This window comes from Pristiophorus japonicus, chromosome 1 (genome assembly GCF_044704955.1).
Source record: "Pristiophorus japonicus isolate sPriJap1 chromosome 1, sPriJap1.hap1, whole genome shotgun sequence".
In the NCBI taxonomy this organism is placed as follows: Eukaryota; Metazoa; Chordata; class Chondrichthyes; family Pristiophoridae; genus Pristiophorus; species Pristiophorus japonicus.
The window spans coordinates 409,741,069-409,766,463 of record NC_091977.1 but is presented as its reverse complement, the minus strand read 5'-3'; the positions used below and the strand labels follow the sequence as shown (position 1 = coordinate 409,766,463).

Sequence of the window (25,395 nt, the reverse complement as noted above, 5' to 3'; positions counted from 1 at the left end):
CGGTGCTTCCTCAGGAGGACTGTCCTCTGAGATATATTTGCCTGCAAGTTCCAGGAGCTGAGAAGGATCTAGAAGAAAGAGAAAAGGGACAAGAGGAAGAAAAGGAACTAATAGGCTAGCCACTAGCAAGTGATAGTCTTCATAATGCCGTTTAAAGTTATCAGACAAAAATTGACATTCAGCCAAAGAAGATGATGTTAGGATGGGTGACTAAAAGCTAGGTCAAACAGATATATATTACAAGGAGAGGTGGAGAGGCTTTGGGTGGGAACTCCCCAGCTTAGTGCCTAGATGGCTGAAGGTACACCCACCAATAGAGCAGTGAAAGGAGTAGGGGATAAATGCAGAGTACTTGGATGGTTGTAGGCCTGGAGTAGGTTACAGAGGTCGGTAAGGGCATGGCCATGGAGGGATTTGAACACGAGGATTAGAATTTAAAATTAAAGGTGTTGGTGGACTAGGAGCCAATGTAGGTCAGTGAGATAGATGGGTGAGCAAGACTTGGAATAGGTTAGGATACTGGCAGCAGAGCTTTGGATGAGCTCAAGTAGTGGGCTCACATGCTTAACTTGGTGGGCAAGAATTACATAGAAATAACTGCACAGAAACAGGGAATTCAGCCCATCTTGTCTGTGCCGGTATTTATGCTCTACATGAGCCACCTCCCACCCTATTTCATCTAACCCTATCAGCATATTCTTCTATTCCTTTCTCTCTTATGTACTTAGCTAGCTTCCTCTTAAATGCATCTATGCTATTCACCTCAACTACTCCATGTGGTAGCAAGTTCCACAACCTAACCAATCTCTGGGTAAAGAAGTTTCTCCTGAATTCCTTATTGAATTTATTACTAACTATCTTATATTTATGGCCTCCAAAGTTGAATTCCCCACAATTGCCAACATTATTTCTATGTCAACCCTTACTCTATCAAAAACCTTCATAATTTTAAAGACCTCTATTAGGTCACCCCTTAGCCTTCTCTTTTCTAACAAAAAGAGCCCCAGCCTGTTCAGTCTTTTATGATAATTCTAAATTCTCAGTTCTGATATCAACTTTATAAATATTTTTTGCACCTTTGGCAGTGCCTCAATATGCTTTTTGTAATGCATAGACCAGATTGTGCACAGTATTCTGATTGTGGCCCAATGTTCTATACAAGTTTAACATAACTTCTCTGCTTTTCAATTCTATTCCTCTAGAAATGAATCACAGTACCTTGTTTGCATTTTTATGGCCTTGTTAACCTGCATTGCTACTTTTAATGATTCGTGAATCTGTACCCCTAGATCTCTTTGCTCCTCTACCTCATTTAGACTCATATTTTCCAAGGGGTATGTGGCCTCCTTATTCCTTCTACCAAAATGCACCACCTCACACTTATCCATATTAAAGTTCATTTGTCCTTTATATGCCACTTCTACAAGTTTGTTAACATCTTGTATTTTGGCACAGTCTTCCTCAGTATTAACTGTATCCCTGAGAGGAAAGGTGTGATAGAGGCAGCTGAATGGATGGTCTCAATCTTTGAGAAAGAAGTCCATGAGCTCCTCACACTTTTTGGAGGTGAAATTAGAGGGGGCAGGATAGAGGAGTTTAAGGAGAGGTGGTTGGTAGTGGAGAAAAGAAGCCAGGGTTATCTTTGCATCACAGGATTATCCTAAAGTAGTGAGCATTTTTAGCATTGGAGAGCAGGACCCAATAGTGCTTGATGTGATCCAATCAGAACTGGCAATGAATGGCTGTCAACCTGTCAAGCTGGCTGAATATTTGCTGAGATGAATGAAGGGTTACAAGTAATATGCAGACACTCTGCTCAAATAGTCATCAGCCTCGCCTTCTCTGACTCTCGTGGTTTTACATGGGCCACTGTTCTACAGGACTTTCTGGTCTATTTGGGGCAGGGTTTGTCAGGGATTGTTGCCCCCAATCTTAGTCATCTCCCTGGTATTATGTGCTGTTTTGTCTTGCAGAAAGAGAGGTGAGAGTTTGTGAGTGGCAGTTAAAAAGGTAAATGGAGATATGTAGGGTTTCTGTATATAGTGCATCTGCTAAGATCTGGAGCAGAAGAAAGATGCAATGAGGGTGGGGAGGTGATGGATGTATGGACAAGTGTGTGGAATATGAAGTGAGGGTGGCATGCTCAGAGGAGTTGCTTTTTATGCAAGTGGTAGGCCTGAGGAAAAGAGTGTTCGAAGACCAGGCCCTCAAATCTACCACCAAGCTCATGGTCTACAGGGCTGTAGTAATATCCGCCCTCCTGTATGGATCAGAGGCATGGACGATGTACAGAAGACACCTCAAGTCACTGGAGATATATCACCAACGATGTCTCCGCAAGATCCTGCAAATCTCCTGGGAGATCAGGCGCACCAACATCAGTGTCCTCGTCCAGGCTAACATCCCCAGCATTGAAGCACTGACCACACTTGATCAGCTTCGCTGGGCAGGCCACATGGTTCGCATGCCCGACCCGAAACTCCTTAAGCAAATGCTTTATGCGGAGCTCCTTCACGGCAAACGAGTCAAAGGTGGGTAGCGGAAACATTAAAAGGACACCCTCAAAGCCTCCCTGGTAAAGTGCAACATCACCACTGACACCTGGGAGTCCCTGGCCGAAGACCGCCCTAGGTGGAGAAAGTGCATCCGGGAGGGCGTTAAACTCTTCGAATCTCAACACCGAGAGCGTGAAGAGGTCAAGCGCAGGCAGCGGAAGGAGCGTGTGGCAAACCAGTCCCACCCAACCCTTCCCTCAACAACTGTCTGTCTCACCTCTGATAGAGTCTGTGGCTCTCGTATTGGACTGTTCAGCCATCAAAGAACTCACTTCAGGAGTGGAAGCAAGTCTTCCTCGATTCTGAGACTGCGTATGAAGATGGAGGATATGAGAAGGGAATACTGTTAGTGCCTAGTGTGAAAGCACCAAAGGAAGAGTGTTTGGAATGAGACAGAGAGATGGTCCAGTGGACCCTTTTGATTGAATGCTGAGGGATGCAATGGAGGGGGTGAAAAGAATGTGGTGAGGTGTTGTTGAAAGAGATGGACAGATGAAGAGCTGTACTCACCTATGCTGCTGTTGTAAATCTCAGTCTACATTGAACCCAAGTCCTGGAGGTGATGCTGCTGACCCTTGGTACTGACCCTCTCAGCCACCTCTGTCCAGGCTTGCTGGAAGTTTGACCTGGTTATGTTCTTCAGGCACTTGGAAACAGTACCTTCCTCCTTGCCCTGACCTTCTCTACCAGGAACTTCAGGGAGCCATCAAAAAACCTAGGGGCAGCCCTCCGACTCATTACTGCCTACAGAATTCAGTCCACTCTATTGCAAAGAAATCTGACATTCGGGAATGCAACTTCCCTTTAAGAGGTGTATTCTCGCTTTAACTAAAACAAGGGCAGCCGACATGATCAGCTCGACAATGTTACTCAAATGAGGCCCTGGAGTTAAATTTCTCCGGATCTCATGTTAACGAAGTCAGGGAGATTTGCCGCTCATCCCACCCACTGCCCACCCAATTCACCTCCAAGTTAAAATCAGTTGCATTACATCAGATACGTAGGGGTCTTTAGGGGTTTTTACCTGATGCTTTTACTGCCAATTTAATCTTTGCAGCATTACCACTTAGCTGCTCCACCAAAATCTGATAAATGTCATTTATCCATTAAGATGTTACAATTTATTTGCAGAATTAGGAAAAAATGCACCTGCAGGCATCTAATTAAAAAAGTTGTAAAACTGAGCATATAAAAAAAAACTGCCCATGTGGTCAGATGTCCAATGAGAAAATTTGAAATGGTATATCTGAACTTCAATATTAGGGATTAAATGAAATATTAACTATTACAAACAGTTAAAAAAAACATACACAGATATTCGACCTGACCAGGTTTGTGAATCTTATAAATTAATTTTTTCAAGTTATATCAGTAAGATTCGTACATTAGAGACAAAATAGAAAATCCTATTGCACATTAAATACAAACTTATGATTTGATATCAAATACGTGGCTCCAGGATGATCAGGGCTGGGAACTCAACATCCAGGGGTATTCAACATTCAGGAAAGATAGAATAAAAGGAAAAGGAGGTGGGGTAGCATTGCTGGTTAAGGAGCAAATTAAGGCAATAGTTCGGAAGGACATTAGCTTGGATGATGTGGAATCTATATGGGTAGAGCTGCAGAATACCAAAGGACAAAAAACGTTAGTGGGAGTTGTGTACAGACCTCCAAACAGTAGTAGTGATGTTGGGGAGGGCATCAAACATGAAATTAGGGGTGCGTGCAATAAAGGTGCAGCAGTTATAATGGGTGACTTTAATATGCACATAGATTGGGTTAACCAAACTGGAAGCAATACGGTAGAGGAGGATTTCCTGGAGTGCATAAGGGATGGTTTTTAGACCAATATGTCGAGGAACCAACTAGGGGGGAGGCCATCTTAGACTGGGTGTTGTGTAATGAGAGAGGATTAATTAGCAATCTCGTTGTGCGAGGCCCCTTGGGGAAGAGTGACCATAATATGGTGGAATTCTGCATTAGGATGGAGAATGAAACAGTTAATTCAGAGACCATGGTCCAGAACTTAAAGAAGGGTAACTTTGAAGGTATGAGGCGTGAATTGGCTAGGATAGATTGGCGAATGATACTGAAGGGGTTGACTGTGGATGGGCAATGGCAGACATTTAGAGACCGCATGGATGAACTACAACAATTGTACATTCCTGTCTGTCGTAAAAATAAAAAAGGGAAGGTGGCTCAACCGTGGCTATCAAGGGAAATCAGGGATAGCATTAAAGCCAAGGAAGTGGCATACAAATTGGCCAGAAATAGCAGAGAACCCGGGGACTGGGAGAAATTTAGAACTCAGCAGAGGAGGACAAAGGGTTTGATTAGGGCAGGGAAAATGGAGTACGAGAAGAAGCTTGCAGGGAACATTAAGACGGATTGCAAAAGTTTCTATAAATATGTAAAGAGAAAAAGGTTAGTAAAGACAAACGTAGGTCCCCTGCAGTCAGAATCAGGGGAAGTCATAACGGGGAACAAAGAAATGGCGGACCAATTGAACAAGTACTTTGGTTCGGTATTCACTGAGGAGGACACAAACAACCTTCCGGATATAAAAGGGGTCGGAGGGTCTAGTAAGGAGGAGGAACTGAGGGAAATCCTTATTAGTCGGGAAATTGTGTTGGGGAAATTGATGGGATTGAAGGCCGATAAATCCCCAGGGCCTGATGGACTGCATCCCAGAGTACTTAAGGAGGTGGCCTTGGAAATAGTGGATGCATTGACAGTCATTTTCCAACATTCCATTGACTCTGGATCAGTTCCTATGGAGTGGAGGGTAGCCAATGTAACCCCACTTTTTAAAAAAGGAGGGAGAGAGAAAACAGGGAATTACAGACCGGTCAGCCTGACATCGATAGTGGGTAAAATGATGGAATCAATTATTAAGGATGTCATCGCAGTGCATTTGGAAAGAGGTAATATGATAGGTCCAAGTCAGCATGGATTTGTGAAAGGGAAATCATGCTTGACAAATCTTCTGGAATTTTTTGAGGATGTTTCCAGTAGAGTGGACAAGGGAGAACCAGTTGATGTGGTATATTTGGACTTTCAGAAGGCTTTCGACAAGGTCCCACACAAGAGATTAATGTGCAAAGTTAAAGCACATGGGATTGGGGGTAGTGTGCTGACATGGATTGAGAACTGGTTGTCAGACAGGAAGCAAAGAGTAGGAGTAAATGGGGACTTTTCAGAATGGCAGGCAGTGACTAGTGGGGTACCGCAAGGTTCTGTGCTGGGGCCCCAGCTGTTTACACTGTACATTAATGATTTAGACGAGGGGATTAAATGTAGTATCTCCAAATTTGCGGATGACACTAAGTTGGGTGGCAGTGTGAGCTGCAAGGAGGATTCTATGAGGCTGCAGAGCGACTTGGATAGGTTAGGTGAGTGGGCAAATGCATGGCAGATGAAGTATAATGTGGATAAATGTGAGGTTATCCACTTTGGTGGTAAAAACAGAGAGACAGACTATTATCTGAATGGTGACAGATTAGGAAAAGGGCAGGTGCAAAGAGACCTGGGTGTCATGGTACATCAGTCATTGAAGGTTGGCATGCAGGTACAGCAGGCGGTTAAGAAAGCAAATGGCATGTTGGCCTTCATAGCGAGGGGATTTGAGTACAAGGGCAGGGAGGTGTTGCTACAATTGTACAGGGCCTTGGTGAGGCCACACCTGGAGTATTGTGTACAGTTTTGGTCTCCTAACCTGAGGAAGGACATTCTTGCTATTGAGGGAGTGCAGCGAAGGTTCACCAGACTGATTCCCGGGATGGCGGGACTGACCTATCAAGAAAGACTGGATCAACTGGGCTTGTATTCACTGGAGTTCAGAAGAATGAGAGGGGACCTCATAGAAACGTTTAAAATTCTGATGGGGTTAGACAGGTTAGATGCAGGAAGAATGTTCCCAATGTTGGGGAAGTCCAGAACCAGGGGACACAGTCTAAGGATAAGGGGGAAGCCATTTAGGACCGAGATGAGGAGGAATTTCTTCACCCAGAGAGTGGTGAACCTGTGGAATTCTCTACCACAGAAAGTTGTTGAGGCCAATTCACTAAATATATTCAAAAAGGAGTTAGATGAAGTCCTTACTACTAGGGGAATCAAGGGGTATGGTGAGAAAGCAGGAATGGGGTACTGAAGTTGCATGTTCAGCCATGAACTCATTGAATGGCGGTGCAGGCTAGAAGGGCCGAATGGCCTACTCCTGCACCTATTTTCTATGTTTCTGTGTTTCTATACACATATTTTTGCATATAGCTATATTATAACCTTTAAATTAAACTGAGATATAGTGTAAAGTATTTTTTAACAATTGATCAAAACCATTTTTCCACCATTTACTTAAAAATACACATTAACGAAGAAAATACTGTTTACTGGATCAGTATGGAAAATGTATTCCATTTTTGTTTCGAAAGACAGCCTTATAAAATGAGACAAACAAGTTACATAACACTGTAGTTCTCAAGACACTGTGATTTAAATGATACACAACATTTAACTTGACAGCTGCCTCATTAGCGTGCAGTTGGAACTTGAAAATAGAGTACACTTCCCAATGCTTGTTCTGCACTGGGGCATTGGAAAAAATGCCTTAATATGTAATGACATAACAGCAATATTCTGTGAAAAGATGTATAATTTGTAGTCTGTTACTGTAAAAATCTTGTTCTGAAATATGAATCAGTAAGAACATCAATTTGCAGTCCATAGCCGTAACCATCATTACTGATAGTGACATTTTCACACCATATTATAAAATATAATTGCACAAAAAAATCTTTTGACCATGCTTTCTCCACTTACAGAAAATAAATAATAGTCTTAGAATCTTACAGTAAAAGAATATATTTATTTTTCTGATATAACAAGCATGATTAAATTGCAAAATAGAAAATATTATAAATTTGTGTGTAATATAAATTGAGTTTTCTTTTTGGGGGGGAGGATTAGCCACTGAAGTGCACCTTAGACTACCAGTTTGTCAGTCAGATTTAATTTTCCCATAGAAAAGAGTTTCCTTTTCACTAGCATATTCAAGGCAACCAGAACAATTTTTGTTCCTGTAATGAAGACCTCTGGGACAGTGCACAGTAATCACTTTGCTAAATTGCAAACTTGTTTCAGTAACTAGTATAGGCTTGTTGAGATGTCAGTCTGCATCATACTAACTTGATTAATCAAAACCTGTCAGCTTTGTCACTTATAAGGTGAAAGATCATCAGGTCAAGCAGATTTAATTGGCTGGTTCTCTGCAGACTGAGATACGGTACTAGTAATTTATTTCATACAACTCAGGGAATTCACTTAAATCTATCTTCAATGTACATTCAAACTCATTTGTCGATTATAAAAATGTATCTAAAACTGATATTTTATCTTCATTTTGCTTTTTAAAAAATGGATAAAATACTAAAATAACTTACAACACAAATCCTATTGGGAATATGAGGATGTATTTTCTGATCACAAAGGCCAGTGATGTTGGAGCAGGACAGGTACTGGGCAGGGGGTCTGTTAAGACTGTCTCAGATCCATATAACTGGATCTGTATCATTTGAGTGCCAATTGCAATTTTTTGACCAACCTTTTAGACTAGCCTAAGGTGGTATCGCTATAAAGGAGCCATTGCTTCATTTAAATATCAGAATGTATTCAAATAAAGCATAACCCAATTTTCCATCCACACAGGACAGAAATAGTAGATGGGTGCTTTCATTGCTAATCAGAACTGGGTACAAGTGAAGCTCCATGAACAATGCAGCTCTTAAATGGTGAAAGGCTTTTTATTTATTTTTATTCCCATTTTACAGTATGTTTTTAGTACTGGTCTCTGTTATTAATTTTTTTCACATTTTATGAGAATAGTTTTCATTTGTGATATTTGAAAAAATTAGTGAAAGTAGTTTTCTTTATTCATTCTCGGAATTTGGGAGTGGCTGGCAAGGTGAGTATTTATTGCCCAACTCTAGTGGCCCGAGAAGATGGTGGTAAGCATTCTTCTTGAACTGCTGCAGTCTGTGTTAGGTAGGGAGTTCCAGGATTTTAACCCAACGATCATGAAGGAACGTCGATACATATCCAAATCAAAATGATGTGTGACTTGGAGGAGAACCTGGAGGTTATGGCGTTCCCATGCATTTGCTGCCCTTGTCTTTCTAGGTGGTGAAAGTCACAGGTTTAGTGCAGTCAAAGAAGCCTTGGCCAGTTGCTGCAGTGCACCTGTAGTACACACTGCACTCCCTCAGTACTGCGCTGCAGTATCAGTTAGGTTATATGCTCAAGTCTCTAGAGTGGGACTTGAACCAACAACCTTCTGATTCAGAGCTGTGAGTAATACCGCTGAGCCAAAGCTGACAACTATCTATTACTGGCTATCAACCTTTGTTTGAAATGTGCATGTATGTTGCCAGGTGATGAGAGAATGTGCCAAAACTGTGATAGTCGAACAGGTGGCCAGCACTCGCTCTTCAAGCTAACACCTGAAGAATGTCTGCTTCCATGCAGTACTGGAGCACTACCACTGTCTGCTGAGGTATATCCTAGCATGAGTCATTGGCCTGGATTTTGCAGTCAGCGGCGGATTACGTCCCCGACTTCCGAATAGAATGCGAACTTACCTGATAGGGACCCTCCTTTGCAAACTTGCTGTTTGACGCCACGAAATAGAGGGTAGCGTAATGGCCCACGGATCCCAGAGGCGCAGCATGTGCCAAAGCGTACCTGAGATCACGTGGGCCTGGTGCTCCACTCATCAAACAGAGGGTCTCAGCCTCATTTATGATCTCTATGAAGCCTGGAAGAGCTGCGCCGGTGTGCAACGCCCTTAGTTGTGACACCGGCGCAAGATTTGACTCTTGCCCGATCTGTACGCCCCGAAGCGATCGCCGCGGTGAACGGCTGAGAAATCAGGCGGTCCAACGATACTGACAGTGGAGAGGTAAGTAATGGACTCCTAAAGTAGGTGTGATTGCAAAAAAAAAATTAAAAGAAAAGCAGTTTGTGTTGTGGTGGCAAGGGCAATGTTTTTGTGGATTTTTGTTTCGTTTTTTTTCCCCCCCAGGCATCTCAGAGTGCTCCCGGCCTGGTTCTTTAGCTCAGGAGTTTCTCCACAGGGAGGAGTTTAATAATTCCAGGTCTTCTATCCTGTACCTCCTAGCAGCTAAGATAGAGAGCCACATAAATAAGAGTTCTGGGAACAGGGTGTCAGTCTATTCACTTAGCCAAGAAAAGTGTGTGACTCAAAAAGGGTAGCAAAAGGGGAAATAGTGGGGGCAATTTTATGGCTCCAAGCTGCCAGCAAGGAATTTCACCTGACATGATCAATATCGGAAATTGATAAACTAGCCACATTGATTTTCAGACTATTAAAATTAGATGATCAAATAATCATTCCCTGTATCTAAGATGCACGGCGCACTGATCAGTAAGCTCTCGCGCACTTAAATTCACAATGTGCTGGATAGCTGGAGCGGCAACATACTCAATGAGCGGGAAAAAGTCATAGTGCTGAGAGAATGGCCTGGGACCTCACAGAGCCAATCCGAATTGGAACGGCGTTCGGTAAGAGTTCTGGAACCCGCTGAGTGTTGGACAGCCATTCACTAATCATCATCATCATAGGCAGTCCCTTGGAATCGAGGAAGACTTGCTTCCACTCCTGAAGTGAGCTCTTTGGTGGCTGAACAGTCCAATACGAGAGCCACAGACTCTGTCACAGGTGGGACAGATAGTTGTTGAGGGAAGGGGTGGGTGGGACTGGTTTTCTGCATGCACTTTCCGCTGCCTGCGCTTGATTTCTGCATGCTCTTGGCATTGAGACTCGAGATGCTCAGCGCCCTTTTGGATGCACTTCCTCCACTTAGGGCGGTCTTGGGCCAGAGACTTCCAGGTGTCAGTGGGGATGTCGCACTTTATCTTGGAAGCTTTGAGGGTGTCCTTGTAGTGTTTCCGCTGCCCACCTTTGGCTCATTTGTCGTGAAGGAGCTCCGAGTAGAGCATGTGTTTTGGGAGGCTCGTGTCTGGCATGCGAACTATGTGGTCTGCCGAGCGGAGCTGATCGAGTGTGGTCAGTGTTTCAATGCTGGGGATGTTAGCCTGGATGAGGACGCTGATGTTGGTGTGCCTGTCCTCCCAGGGGATTTGTAGGATCTTGCGGAGACATCGTTGGTGATATTTCTCCAGCAACTTGGTGTCTGCTGTACATGGTCCATGTCTCTGAGCCATACAGGAGGGCAGGTATTACTACAGCACTGTAGACCATAAGCTTGGTGGCAGTTTTGCGGGCCTGGTTTCCAAACACAAACAATTCACTAATGGCAGCTGCAGGACTCACCATTCTCTGCGCTCCAGCAATCTCACTATCCACCCTGCTGATTTCTTGGTTAGAGTGTGCATGCTCCCCAGAGCCCTGGTGCAGTCTTGAAAGAGTCTGACACGATGGAAGAAACTGGGAAGCGGCAGGTAGGATGGGGGAGCCGCTGGAGCAGCGATTTGTTGCCGGAGCCCTCGCTGCATGTGTGCTGGGCCCGACGAATCTGATTCGGGGCTTGAGACCCGCACTCGCTGTTGCTGAAGCCAGTGCTGTGCTCGCCCACGCTGTTTCCTGGAGCCGCACTGTGCATGCTCCACACAAACAGACAGCCTCCAGATAGCCATCATGTCAAGATTTGGAGGTTTGGCTGATCGGAGAAAGTTGAGGACGCGAATGTATGCGGTAGGCAGGAAAGCAAATACAATTTTAGTTTTATTATCTTATATTTGGAATACATTTTTTTTTAGATTCACTTTTAAAAAAATAATCCCGATCTCTAGACAGTGAGTGTCTTGGTGAACCTCTTCAGGCAAAACTTTTTTTAATGTTTTAATTCATGCAATGTAATGCTGTGGATGTGTAACCCAAGAAGACGGTCCTGAACTGGAAATGTTGATGGGAATGAGTGTCTGTTTAAAGCTGAACATTAACAAGATGGTCAGGGGAGGGAAAGGGAAGCACTTTTTAAATCTTAAATTAGGCCACAGTTCCACAAAAGCTTTTGCTCCCATGGAAAGTCATATTGGGCGCACCTCAATGAAAAAGTGGTGGTATAAACTAAGACACAATTGAGGGTACTAAAAGCGTGAGGCATGAGTCTTGTAAGGGTTTAAGTTGGTGGAGTGCACGTTAACTTCTTCTTTAGTTTCTCACCACCTCCCAACAAATGTTTGAAACAAAGTTATTGGTAATGTCTGGTATAATAAGAAAACTTAACAGAACAAGTAATTTGATTCGCTTTCCACCAACAATATCCAGTCTATTTGATTTTGAAATGAGACATTAAACCTGCTCCTGTGCTTCAGATGGATTAATAAGGCAAATCGTGTCCGACTGATCTGATTGAGGTAGTTTGGGATGACTGAGACTTTGCCCAGAATGTATATTGAAATGCTGGGGTCTATTATTAAGGAAGCAGTAGTGGGACATTTAGAAAAGCATATTTCAATCAAGCAGAGTCAGCATGGTTTTATGAAAGGGAAGTCATGTTTGACAAATTTGCTAGAGTTCTTTGAGGATGTAACGAGCAGGGTGGATAAGGGGAAACCAGTGGATGTGGTGTATTTGGATTTCCAGAAGGCATTCGATAAGGTGTCACATAAGAGGTTACTGCACAAGATAAAAGCTCACGGGGTTGGAGGTAATATATCAGCATGGATAGAGCTTTTCTCCAAACCTCCAAACTTTGACATAATCGACATCTTTGATTTAGCTGCTAATCGATTTAACCTGATGTTTCCTGTTACAAAAGAACAGGAGATGACCTGGACAAATTTAGATAGTCACTGTGACCTTGCTAATAGTTACTAATGTGTTAGCTTCGGTGCCTCTATCATTCTAGCCAATCTGCTATCAACACCCATCTGTTTTCATAGTCCACCAGTATCCTGACTAATCTCCAATATTAGCATATCCTCCTCATCATCATAGGCAGTTCCTCAAAGTCGAGGAAGACTTGTATCATCAGGATCTTTGTATCAGCAGCAAACCTGGCTCCATTACACTCGGTCCCTTCATCCAAGTCATTAATATAGATTGTAAATAGTTGAGGACCCAGCACCGATCCCTGTGACACCCCACTAGTCACTGTTCGCCAACCAGAAAATGACCCATTTATTCCGACCCTCTGTTTTCTGTTAGTTAGCCAATCCTCTATCCATGCTGATATATTACCCACAACCCCGTGAGCTTTTATCTTGTGCAGTAACCTCTTATGTGACACCTTATCGAATGCCTGCTGGAAATCCAAATACACCACATCCACTGGTCCCCCTTATCCACCCTGCTCGTTACATCCTCAAAGAGTTCCAGCAAATTTGTCAAACATGACTTCCCTTTCATAAAACCATGCTGACTCTGCTTGATTGAATTATGCTTTTCCAAATGTCCCGCTACTGCTTCCTTAATAATAGACCCCAGCACTTTCCCAACGACAGATGTCAGGCTAACTGGTCTATAGTTTCCAGCTTTTTGTCTTCCTCCTTTTTTAAATAGGGGCGTTACATTTGCAGTTTTCCAATCTGCTGGGACCGCCCCAGAATCTACGGAATTTTGGTAGATTACAACCAATGTATTCACTATCTCTGCAGCCACCTCTTTTAAGACCTTATGCCTTCTTTTACCAGGCGTAAGAGTTTGAAGGACATTTGCAGAGTTGGGAAGATAGCCCAATCTCCACCCGCGAAGGCCTTTCATTTTGACAGATCATAAGTGCCGGGTTCAGGAGCATGTGTTTCGTGTGCCTAACTCCAGAACTTGCGGGGGGACTTTTGGCGCACATATGCACCCAGAGAGGCTGGAATTTCAGGGCCGATAAGTTAGGACTTGTCTACCTCAAAAATAAATGTCTCAGAGGGAACCATATACAGGTTTCTAATAAGATAGTGAAACAAAACCAGAAACATTTATTTCAGGACAGGGCATGGCAGCAAGACAAGAATGCACAGGTTCAGTGCTATGAAGGGAATATTTAAGACATATATCAGGAAGAACTTCTTTATTGTGATAAATAACTAGTTGCCTGGAAAGTAGATTAAGACTGGGACATTAAAATTATTTAAGAAACTATATGCTACAATGGGAAAAACAGTAAGTTGGCATTTGGAACGATAAGATCAAATGGGGTGAAGGACTTTTTTTCATTGGAAAGTATCTTGTGTTATGCACCAAACTGCAGCAGCTTAAAATTTGGAAATTATTCACATCATTAATGAAGGAAAAAAATCAGCCAGGTTCCCAATTCTAACTGCTATCCAATTGCCCCTGCTGAAAAGTGCATGTGTGAATGTCAAGTAAGCACAGCATCAAGCATTGTGATGCTCATCCACCACCTTTCTCTATAGAGTGTATCTTACAAGGTCTCAAGCAAATGGCAGAGCCACACATGTAAACTGTGTGTATAGAAAATTGCATTGCTTCCATCGTGGAAACACTTGCCTGTTGTTAGAACATCTCTATAAACAGTGAGCTTGCACGATAACAACAACTTGTATTTATATAGTGCCTTTACCATAGTAAAACATCCCAAGGCGCTTAACAGGGAGAAAGGTTTAGGGAGGGAATGATAACGTTAAATATATCTTCATTATCAGAATAGCTTTTTATTTTCCACCAGATATCACAATACTTGGATTATTTCCCAATATTCCAGAAAATGGATCCCTCCAAAATCTCCATTTTCAAGTAGATTCTTCTAATAAATTTTTATAACCGTTTAGATTTATTAACTGCAAAGTTGCTTCACAACATTTGGATTGGCTAATAATAATGTTTATGCTATGATTAATCCGTACCTGTGCCATTCATGTTCAAGTCAACCAGTGTAACATCATCATCATAAGCAGTCCCTCAGAATCGAGGAAGACTTGCTTCCACTCTTAAAATGAGTCCTTAGGTGGCTGAACAATCCAATACAAGAGTCACAGTCCCCGTCACAGATGGGACAGATAGTCATTGAGGGTAAGGGAGGGTGGGACAGATTTGCCGCTCGCTCTTTCCGCTGCCTGCGCTTGATTTCTGTATGCTCTCGGCAATGAGATTCGAGATATCTCCGCAAGATCCTACAAATCCCCTGGGAGGACAGATGCATCAACATTAGCGTCCTCGACCAGGCCAACATCCCCAGCACTGGCCACACTTGATCAGCTCCGCTGGGCTGCTCACATTGTCCGCATGCCAGACACGAGACTCCCAAAGCAAGCGCTCGACATGGAACTCCTTCACGGCAAATGAGCCAAAGGTGGGTAGAGGAAACGTTAAAAGGACACCCTCAAATCCTCCCTGATAAAGTGCAACATCCTCACCAGTGTAACAGGCAACCGTGGTGACAATATTTTTTTTAATCAATGTCTCGTTTCATTGTTTTGTTCAAGATTGCAGCACTTACGCAATGAATTATTAGTATTTCAATACCTTTCTGCCAGATGCTTTTAGGAATGCATTGGCTTGCATCCAACAGTTGGTTTTCACATAAATCGTTACATCCAAAAAATGATGCCCTTTGCTTGCAGCAACAGCTCATGAAAAGCAATCCCACATATGTTATAACTTAACAATGACAAGCAGCCCTAAAGCATGTAGCATGATTTGATAATTTATCAGCTGTGATAATTGTCGTGTGCAGCTATAAGGCATAATGTGCCTGAAATTCTTCTTTTCATGAAAAATGTGAGAGACCTGCTTTTATCGATAATCATGAATTGTTAATAAAAATGTGGAAGAACTAAAACATTCCATACCTCTAGGAAATATATTAGCAGCAACAAACAAATATCAGACAATCATGCTGTCACATTTTGTGATTTTTGGTCATTTTTTTCTTCATGCAGAGGTTTTGGAATGAGTTATATTTACATGTTATGTTTTAGAACAAAAGTAAATTTGCACAGATTTTTTAAAAAAGCTTCAAACTAGCTCGGGTATTGAAGATGTGTATTAAATCCAGACGAGACTGTTTATAGAATGTTGCAACTCACATACTATTTCAAACTGATACAATGAAGGTGTCAAATTGTTTCATTCACGGCCCATTTATCCAGGATAGCTCCTTTATTCATTTACAGCCTATCATGGAGGTGTTTTTCTTTAAACCTACACTCACAGGAAGGAGAGAGAGAGGTAAGATGGCTGGTTTAATTGAAAGATAGAAACATAGAAAATAGGTGCAGGAGTAGGTCATTCGGCTCTTCGAGCCTGAACCACCATTCAATAAGATCATGGCTGATCATTCCCTCAGTACCCCTTTCCTGCTTTATCTCCATACCCCTTAATCCCCTTAACCGTAAGGGCCATATCTAACTCCCTCTTGATTATATCCAATGAACTGGCATCAATAACTCTCTGTGGCAGGGAATTTCACAGGTTAACAACTCTCTGAGTGAAGAAGTTTCTCCTCATCTCAGTCCTAAATGGCCTACCTCTTAGCCTAAGACTGTGTCCCCTGGTTCTGGACTGTTTCTACAGTCCTTACTACTAGGGGAATCAAGGGGTATGGTGAGAAAGCAGGAATGGGGTACTGAAGTTGCATGTTCAGCCATGAACTCATTGAATGGTGGTGCAGGCTAGAAGGGCTGAATGGCCTGCTCCTGCACCTATTTTCTATGTTTCTATGTTTCCCCAACATCGGGAACATTCTTCCCACATCTAACCTGTCCAGTCCCGTCAGAATCTTATACGTTTCGATGAGATCCCCCCCCCTCATCCTTCTAAACTCCAGTGAATAAAGGCCCAGTTGATCCAGTCTCTCCTCATATGTCATCCCGGGAATCAGTCTGGTGAACCTTCGCTGCACTCCCTCAATAGCAAGAATGTCCTTCCTCAGATTAGGAGACCAAAACTGAACACAATATTCCAGGTGAGACCTCACTAAGGCCCTGTACAACTGCAGTAAGACCTCCCTGCTACTATACTCAAATCCCCTAGCTATGAAGGCCAACATACCATTTTCCTTCTTCACCGCCTGCTGTACCTGCATGCCAACTTTCAATGACTGATGAACCATGACACCCAGGTCTCGTTGCAAATCCCCTTTTCCTAATCTGCCGCCATTCAGATAATATTCTGCCTTCGCGTTTTTGCCCCCAAAATGGATAACCTCACATTTATCCACATTATACTGCATCTGCCATGCATTTGCCCACTCACCTAACCTTTCCAAGTCACCCTGCAACCTCTTAGCGTCCTCCTCACAGCTCACATCGCCACCCAGTTTAGTGTCATCTGCAAACTTGGAGATATTACACTCAATTCCTTCATCTAAATCGTTAATGTATATTGTAAAGAACTGGGGTCCCAGCACTGAGCCCTGCGGCACTCCACTAGTCACTGCCTGCCATTCTGAAAAGGACCCGTTTATCCTGACTCTCTGCTTCCTGTCTGCCAACCAGTTCTCTATCCACATCTGTACATTACCCCTAATACCATGCGCTTTGATTTTATACACCAATCTCTTGTGTGGGACCTTGACAAAAACCTTTTGAAAGTCCAAATACACCACATCCACTGGTTCTCCCTTGTCCACTCTACTAGTTACATCCTCAAAAAATTCCAGAAGATTCATCAAGCATGATTTCCCTTTCATAAATCCATGCTGACTTGGACCGATCCTGTCACTGCTTTCCAAATGCACTGCTATTTCATCCTTAATGATTGATTCCAACATTTTCCCCACTACTGATGTCAGGCTAACCGCTCTATAATTACCCGTTTTCTCTCTCCCTCCCTTTTTAAAAAGTGGTGTTACATTAGCTACCCTCCAGTCCATAGGAAATGATCCAGAGTCGATAGACTGTTGGAAAATGACCACTAATGCATCCACTATTTCTCGGGTCACTTCCTTAAGTACTCTGGGATGCAGACTATCAAGCCCCGGGGATTTATCGGCCATCAATCCCATCAATTTCCCGAACACAATTTCCCGCCTAGTTAGGATATCCTTCAGTTCCTCCTTCTCACTAGACTCACTGTCCCTAGTACATTCGGAAGGTTATTTGTGTCTTCCTTCGTGAAGACAAAACCAAAGTATTTGTTTGGTTGGTCTGCCATTTCTTTGTTCCCCATTATAAATTCACCTGAATCTGACTGCAAGGGACCTACGTTTGTCTTCACTAATCTTTTTCTCTTCACATATTTATAGAAGCTTTTGCAGTCAGTTTTTATGTTCCCTGCAAGCTTCTTCTCGTACTCTATTTTCCCCCTCTTAATTAAACCCTTAGTCCTCCTCTGTTGAATTCTAAATTTCTCCCAGTCCTCAAGTTTGTTGCTTTTTCTAGCCTCTTCCTTGGTTTTAACACTATCCTTAATTTTCCTTGTTAGCCACGGTTGAGCCACCTTCCCAATTTTATTTTTACTCCAGATAGGGATGTACAATTGCTGAAGTTCATCCATGTGATCTTCAAATGTTTGCCATTGCCTATCCACCGTCAACCGTTTAAGTATCCTTTGCCAGTCTATTCTAACTAATTCACATCTCATACCGTCAAAGTTACCTTTCCTTAAGTTCAGGATCCTAGTTTCCGAATTAACTTGTCACTCTCCATCTTAATAAAGAATTCTACCATATTATGGCCACTCTTCCCTAAGGGGCCTCGCACAACAAGATTGCTAATAAGTCCCTTCTCATTACACATCACGCAGTCTAGGATGGCCAGCTCTCGAGTTGGTTCCTCGACACATTGGTCCAGAAAACCATAACTAATACACTCCAGGAAATTCTCTTCCACCGAATTGCTACCAGTTTGGTTAGCCCAATCAATATGTAGATTAAAGTCGCCCATGATAACTGCTGTACCTTTATTGCATATATCCCTTATTTCTTGTTTGATGCTGTCCCCAACATCACTACTACTGTTTGGTGGTCTGTACACAACTCCCACTAGCGTTTTCTGCCCTTTGATATTCCGCAGCTCCACCCATACCGATTCTACATCGTCCAGGCTAATTTCCCAACTTACTATTGCATTAATTTCCTCTTTAACCAGCAACGCTACTCCGCCTCCTTTTCCTCTCTGCCTATCCTTCCTAAATGTTGAATACTCCTGGATGTTGAGTTCCCAGCCTTGGTCACCTTGGAGCCATGTCTCCATGATGCCAATTACATCATACCCATTAACTGCTGTCTGCGCAGTTAATTCGTCCACCTTATTCCGAATACTCCTCGCATTGAGGCACAGAGTCTTCAGGCTTGTCTTTTTAGAATTTTGCTGTAATGTGGCCCTTTTTGTTTTTTGCCTCGGGTTTCTCTGCCCTCCACTTTTACTATTCTCCTTTCTAACTTTTGCTTCTGCCTCCATTTTATTTCCCTCTGTCTCCCTGCATAGGTTCCCATCCCCCTGCCATGTTAGTTTAACTCCTTCCCAAAAGCACTAGCAAACACTCCCCCTAGGACATTGGTTCCGGTCCTGCCCAGGTTCAGACCATCCGGTTTCTACTGGTCCCACCTCCCCCAGAACCGGTTCCAATGTCCCAGGAATTTGAATCCCTCCCTTCTGCACCACTCATCAAGCCACGTATTCATCTGAGCTATCCTGCGATTCCTACTATCATGGAGGTGCTTTTCTTTAAACCTACACTCCAAGAAAGGAGAGAGAGAGGCAAGGTAGCTGGTTTACTTGAAAGTCCTAGTAGTGAATCACTGAGCAGGGACATAGTCAAAGGGACAGAGTCAGAGGGGCAGCTCTCCCCCTGGCTGGCTGCATAGAGAAATGGACAAAGGCCACACAATTGGTGAGTCAGCCAGGAAAATCTTGGGAGGAAACTTGCTCTTTTCAAACCCAGAGTCAGACAGAACCAGAAAGGCTGACCAGGAAAAGTTATGCGTGCCTGCTAAAAAGAACAGTGCAGTATAGTTTTATTATTTTTCATGTTCTCAAATTGTGTTTGAATCAAGGTGAGATTTGATTACTTATGTCACTTTGTATATTAATTTTGATCTGGATTTTTGGCTTGCTGCTGCTTCTGTTTTCGCCCCAGAGGGGCGGTAATGGCGACGGAGAGCATTTTCGGGCAGCCAACCAGCTTCTAGCGCCCCGCAGGGACATTCGGTGCCGGGTTTGTGGGGGCACGGAGCAGGACCGCCCGGGAGAGGCGAGCTGGTGTACAACGCCCCTGGTTGCGATACCAGCTCGATATTTGGTTCACGCCTGATCCGTAGCGCGTTCTAGTGGGACCGCCTGTGAACTATACCGGCCGCAGTGAATCAAGTAATGTCGACCTGAGGTAAGTGTGATTGTTTTTTTATTTTTTTATTTTTACGATTAATGTCTGTTGTAGTGTCAGTAATATATTAGAAATGTTTATGGTGGGTTTTTGCAGATTTCTTTTTTTCCATGGCGCTCTCTTCGGGCGTTCTGAGGTCAGCTGTTTACCTTGGGATTTTCAATTGCTCAGCTGGCCTAGCACCCTAAAAGAGGTGTGGAATGCCTCCCTTAGTGCTCCGCTCCACACTCAGCGTCCAGCTGGTGAATTTTGCGGCTGGAGATGCAAACCATTTCCCGCTCCGCCTGGATTAGCGCCACAACAGAGGCACAACCGAATTTCCACCCCTTAGTGTCTGTAAAATAAAGCAGCTTAATAATTCATATCTGGTCTTGTCTCACGAGAGTGTTTCAGTTGGCCTGTGGAAATATTGAAATATGATGATCCCAGCGTCCAGTTCAGCTCACTGGTGGAAACAGCATCTACTTGCCTGGAAGACCCTGGAAATTGTGTCTGATTGGATCAGCATCCCTCCTATAAAGCTAGCTGCCAGCATTTGATGCCGGGGCGGGGTGGGTCTCAATGTGGACATCTGTGAACCCATTTCCCTCCTCTGACAGGCAGGCAAGATGCTTGCTGACAGTGTTCAGACAATTTAGTGACCCCATCCTGACCCTGGATACTCTGGCTGGGTCAGGGGCAAGGATCACATTTCCACATTTCCGAATGTACCAGGGGATTCTGATGGGACTGGACAGGTTAGATGCAGAAGAATGTTCCCGATGTTGGGGAAGTCCAGAACCAGGGGACATAGCCTTAGGATAAGGGGTAGGCCATTTACGACTGAGATGAGGAGAAACTTCTTCACTCAGAGAGTTGTTAGCCTGTGGAATTCCCTGCCGCAGAGAGTTGTTGATGCCAATTCATTGGGTATATTTAGGAGGGAGTTAGATATGGCCCTTATGGCTAAAGTGATCAAGGGGTATGGAGGAAAAGCAGGAAAGTGGTATTGAAGCAATGATCAGCCATGATCTTATTGAATGGCGGTGCAGGCTCGAAGGGCCTACTCCTGCACCTATTTTCTGTGTTTCTATGTTTCCATCACTGAGCAAGGCCAAAGATATTTGCATCCATTGTTATTATTTAAAAGTTGATAAATATTTGAAATAACCTCACAGGCAAAAACATAAAGAACATGTAGTTGGGTCGAAGGCTGGAGGAGAGATCGTATGAGGCGGGGAGCTTCATGGGCCCAATAGATTTTTGGTAGCATTTGACTGAGTGGTGGCACTCTTGGCTCTGAGTCAAAAGGTTTTAGCTCCATTCGTGAGACATGAGCACATAATCCAGGCTGACACTTCAGTGCAGTGCTGAGTAGCTAGCTTTCTTTCTTTCTCTCAACTGGAGCCCTGGGAAGGACGTTCTATGCAATGCCCTAGGTGAAATTTCACATCTATATGTTTATGTACTTGGGATACAAAAAAGGCCATTAGGTCCATACATCTATAACTTTAAGGGAAATATCCTTGATATGTAAAAGATAAGAGGGCTGATGTTCCTGATCTTTGCCCAGAGGGTAGAGGTGGAGCTAGGGCTTTGCCTGCAATGGATACTGATCATTTAAAGTCATTTAAATAAGGCAGGCGGAGGAAAAGCCCTTTGGCGTCATTTTTCCAGATTAACCACTTACTGAATGCCCAGAGATACAACAACAACTTGTATTTATATAGCACCTCTAACATAGTGAAACGTACCAAGGCGATTCACAGGAGTTTTGTGAGATAAGAAAATTTGACACCGAGCCCCATAAGTATAAATTTGCACAGGTGACCAAAAGCTTGTTCAAAGAGCTATGTTTTAAGGAGCGTCTGGAAGAAGGAAAGAGAGGTAGAGAGGCAGAGAGGTTTAGGTAGGGAGTTCCAGAGCTTGGGGCCTAGGCAACAGAAGGCACAACCACCAATGGTTGAACGAATATAATATTATGCTCAAGAGGGCAGAAATAGAGGAGCGCAGACGTCTCGGGTTGGCGTGGAGCTGGAGGAGATTACAGAAATAGAGAGGGGCGAGGCCATGGAGAGATTTGAAAATAAGGATGAGAATTTTGAAATTGAGGCATTGCTTAATCGGAAGCCAATGTAGGTCCGAAAGCACATGGGTAATGGATGAGCAGGACTTGGTGCGAGTTTTGGATCACCTCTCGTGTATGTAGGGTAGAATGTATGAGACCAGCCAGGAGTGCATTGGAATAGTCAAGTCTAGAGGTAACAAAGGCATGGATGAGGGCTTCAGCAGCAGATGGATTGGAGAGTAGCTAATGTAACCCCACCCAGCTGGACGACGGTGAAGAGGCGTTGGAGAAGGATAGTGTGGTCAACCGTGTCAAAGGCTGCCGACAAGTCAAGAACGACGAGGAGGGATAGTTTGCCTTTGTCACAGTCACAAAGGATGTAATTTGTGACTTTGATGAGAGCCGTTTCAATACTTTGGCAGGCATGGAAACTGGATTGGAGGGATTCAAACATGGAATTGCTGGAAAGATGGGCACGGATTTGGGAGGCGACAACACATTCAAGGACTTTGGAGATGGGGCGGTAATTTGCAAGGAGGGAGGGATAGTGGGTTGGTTCTTTGAGAGGGCTGATGACGGCAGATTTGAGGGAGAGGGGGACAGTACCTGAGGGAGAGAAGCATTAACAATGTCGGCTAACATGGGAGCCAGAAAAGGAAGTTAGCTGGTCAGCAATTTGGTGGGAATAGGGTAAAGGGAGCAGGAAGTGGGTCTCAAGGACAGGATGAGCTCAGCAAGGTCATGAGGGGAGATTGGAGAGAAACTGGAGAAAAATGTGAGATCAGGCTAGGGCAGGGGGGCTTCCTTAGAGGAAGTTTGGCCTGGTGGTCTAGGGGAAGGAAGGGAAGAGGCAGAGGTAGCTGAACAATGGTCTCAATCTTAGAGACAAAGAAGTCCATGAGCTTCTCACACTTATTGTCGGAGATGAGGGTGGAGACTGGGGAAAGGGGTTAAAAAAAACGGCTAGCAGTGGAGAATAGAAGCTGTGGTTTATCTTTACATTCTAGAATGATTCTGGAATAGTGAGCAATTTTGGCAAACGAGAGTAGGCTCCGATAGTGCTTTATGTGGTCCAGCCAGATCTGACAGTGAATGGCTAAACCAGTTGTCCACCACATCCGTTCAAGACTACGTCCCTTGGACTTGAGGGAGTGAAGATCAGGGCTGCACCAGGGGGAATGGCCAGGGTGAGAGAGAGTAATTGTTTTAACAGGGACTAGGGCATCAAAGATAGTGGTGAGGGTGTGATTGAGCAGATTGGTAGCTGCAGAGATGTCATGGTAAATGGAGGGCCAAGGCTGGACAGTTGGGAGTTGACAAGTGCAGGTGTAATACACTGTGGCCAGGTTCCCAGGGGCAGACTGAAGACTGGAGGTGAGAATTAAAAAAAAAATGTAAATGGTTCCTCCCCCGCACCCCTCCATGATTCTGAGGTATAATTGCTGATCTTGATTATTGAGGCCCGACACACAACTGCAAATGTAAGAGGCCTGAAACTGTGTCTCACTTTCCTGCCCCTTCCATTTATATTTGGCCCTGCAAGAAGTGTCCCAAGGCCATGTTGAAGGTCCAAGCCAACAAGCCAGGAAATAACAATGATGCTGGGCAGGAGCAGTGTACTTCGGGTCAGGGTGACGGGGGGGGGGAGGCAGGAAAATCTGCCATGATCAATTGATGAATATACGTTTATTCACAAGCATGGTAATGTTTTCAAAATACATTACAAGGTTCTTTAAAGAGTAACAGATGGTTGATAGCAACTATCATTCACTGCATTCATGCCCCAACTTTGTTAAACAAGTTAAATTGGTCTTTGCACTTTTAAACCCTTAAGGCATTTATTAAATGATCCATCACTGGAGGAGTAATTTAGTATGAACATCAGTGTTATGCTTGAAACGCTTCTCAGTATTAATATGGAACTGACAACAATCAAAGAAAGTTTACATTTGATAATAAATGCCTTGCATTGTGTTGTGGCTCCGTTTAAAATATATTAAACTATAGTAACTGCAATAAAATCATAAATTTCTGTTCAGATAAGAGTTCCACAAGTAAAAGAAACAAGTAAGGTACTATTCACATCATAGAATAATTTAAAGCCCTTAGGCTACAATATTGAATGAAACTGGTTAACATATACAGTACTTACATGTCATAAAATAGTTTTTACAATTACTGTCAATGTACCTTCAGCTGGCAATAGTGCTCAGTGTGAAATACCAGAGAGCAACAATTCTTTGCGCTGCTTGACTGGTGCTACAGGCAGACTTTTCCCCATAGCAATAACTCTTGACCTATACAATAAAGTCCTCAGTTTTTGGCTTTAGTCATGGTAACAGCCAATGAATTCTTCTCTAACCTTTGGTCAAACAGTAGGTTTAATCATTAATCTTTTGGTTTTCTGATCATCGCCATTTCTACACCAAAATTGTGATTCTATTTTGTACAAAAAGTTTGAAGATGTAATTTCTTTAAATTGTTTTCTGCATCAGTTAACATTATTCTGCTCTGCTGTATACTCTTTTATCTTTATCACAGATTTACCACAGATTTCTAAAATAACAAGCTATTCCCCCAGCCACTTTTACATAAATTGGCCTATCTTGTACTATAATAGAATTAGTATCTTTATTCTAGGCAAAAGAATTTTAGCTCACCACATTTAGACACAATCTAATATACAAATGGGGTTAAATTGCACTTGGCAAAAATGAGAATACAAACACATTACTGTATAGTGCTCAATTCCTCTGCTATTTTAACAAGACATTAAGTCGATTAAAATAACCAGGTTCACAACACCTTTGTTAATAAAGGAATTTCATACAAATGCACTAAGGCACGTGAATACCCAATGTCACTACAAAACATTCCTAAACCTACTTGCTTAAATATGACCAGCCCGGAGGTGAAGTTTATGGGTGCCATTGTTGCATGGATGCTGGTCTTAAGCTGCATTTGGCAGACCCAAGTTATGTTGCCGGCTGTGCTCCAAACCCAGTTTAACAACAAAGGAGTTGTGTGTGTGTGTTAAGCTCCACTCTCCGGCCAACTAATTTTCAATGTTATAATAGAATGGGCAGTGGCAATCACTTTCTTTTATTTGAAGGATGCAACCAAACTTTTTTAAAGGTTCTAACTGCATCTGAGCATTTTTAAGAAAACATGGCTTTATACAGGACTGGAATTAAATTACATATGCTACAAAGTCCAGTGAATGTGATACTATGTTTTAGAGGTGGTCTCACTTCTTGGTCTTAGAGAGCTTGGGAGTCGGATTGTCTCATGACTACCAAGTTATGCCACAACACTTGCAACAATACGCATCCAAAACCACCTTGCATTGATGTGAAAGCAGTAGTATAATAGACATGTAAAACTATTCTGCTGAATATATTAGCATGTGATAACCCTGATATGTCAGCTAAGTTTCAAAATTCTACTCACCTGTTTTTCAACATTTCTAGAGCCTTTTCTTTCTGGCTTTGTTTTTCCTTCTTACACAATACATCAGCTATTCCTTGTTTT

At 43.1% G+C, this 25,395-nt stretch overlaps 1 protein-coding gene across 5 annotated transcripts in view; it reads right to left on the bottom strand.

Moving 5' to 3' along the window:
• tox (thymocyte selection-associated high mobility group box) overlaps positions 1–25,395 on the bottom strand; it is a 425,064-nt gene that overhangs the window by 212,870 nt on the left and 186,799 nt on the right. The window lies entirely within an intron of this gene.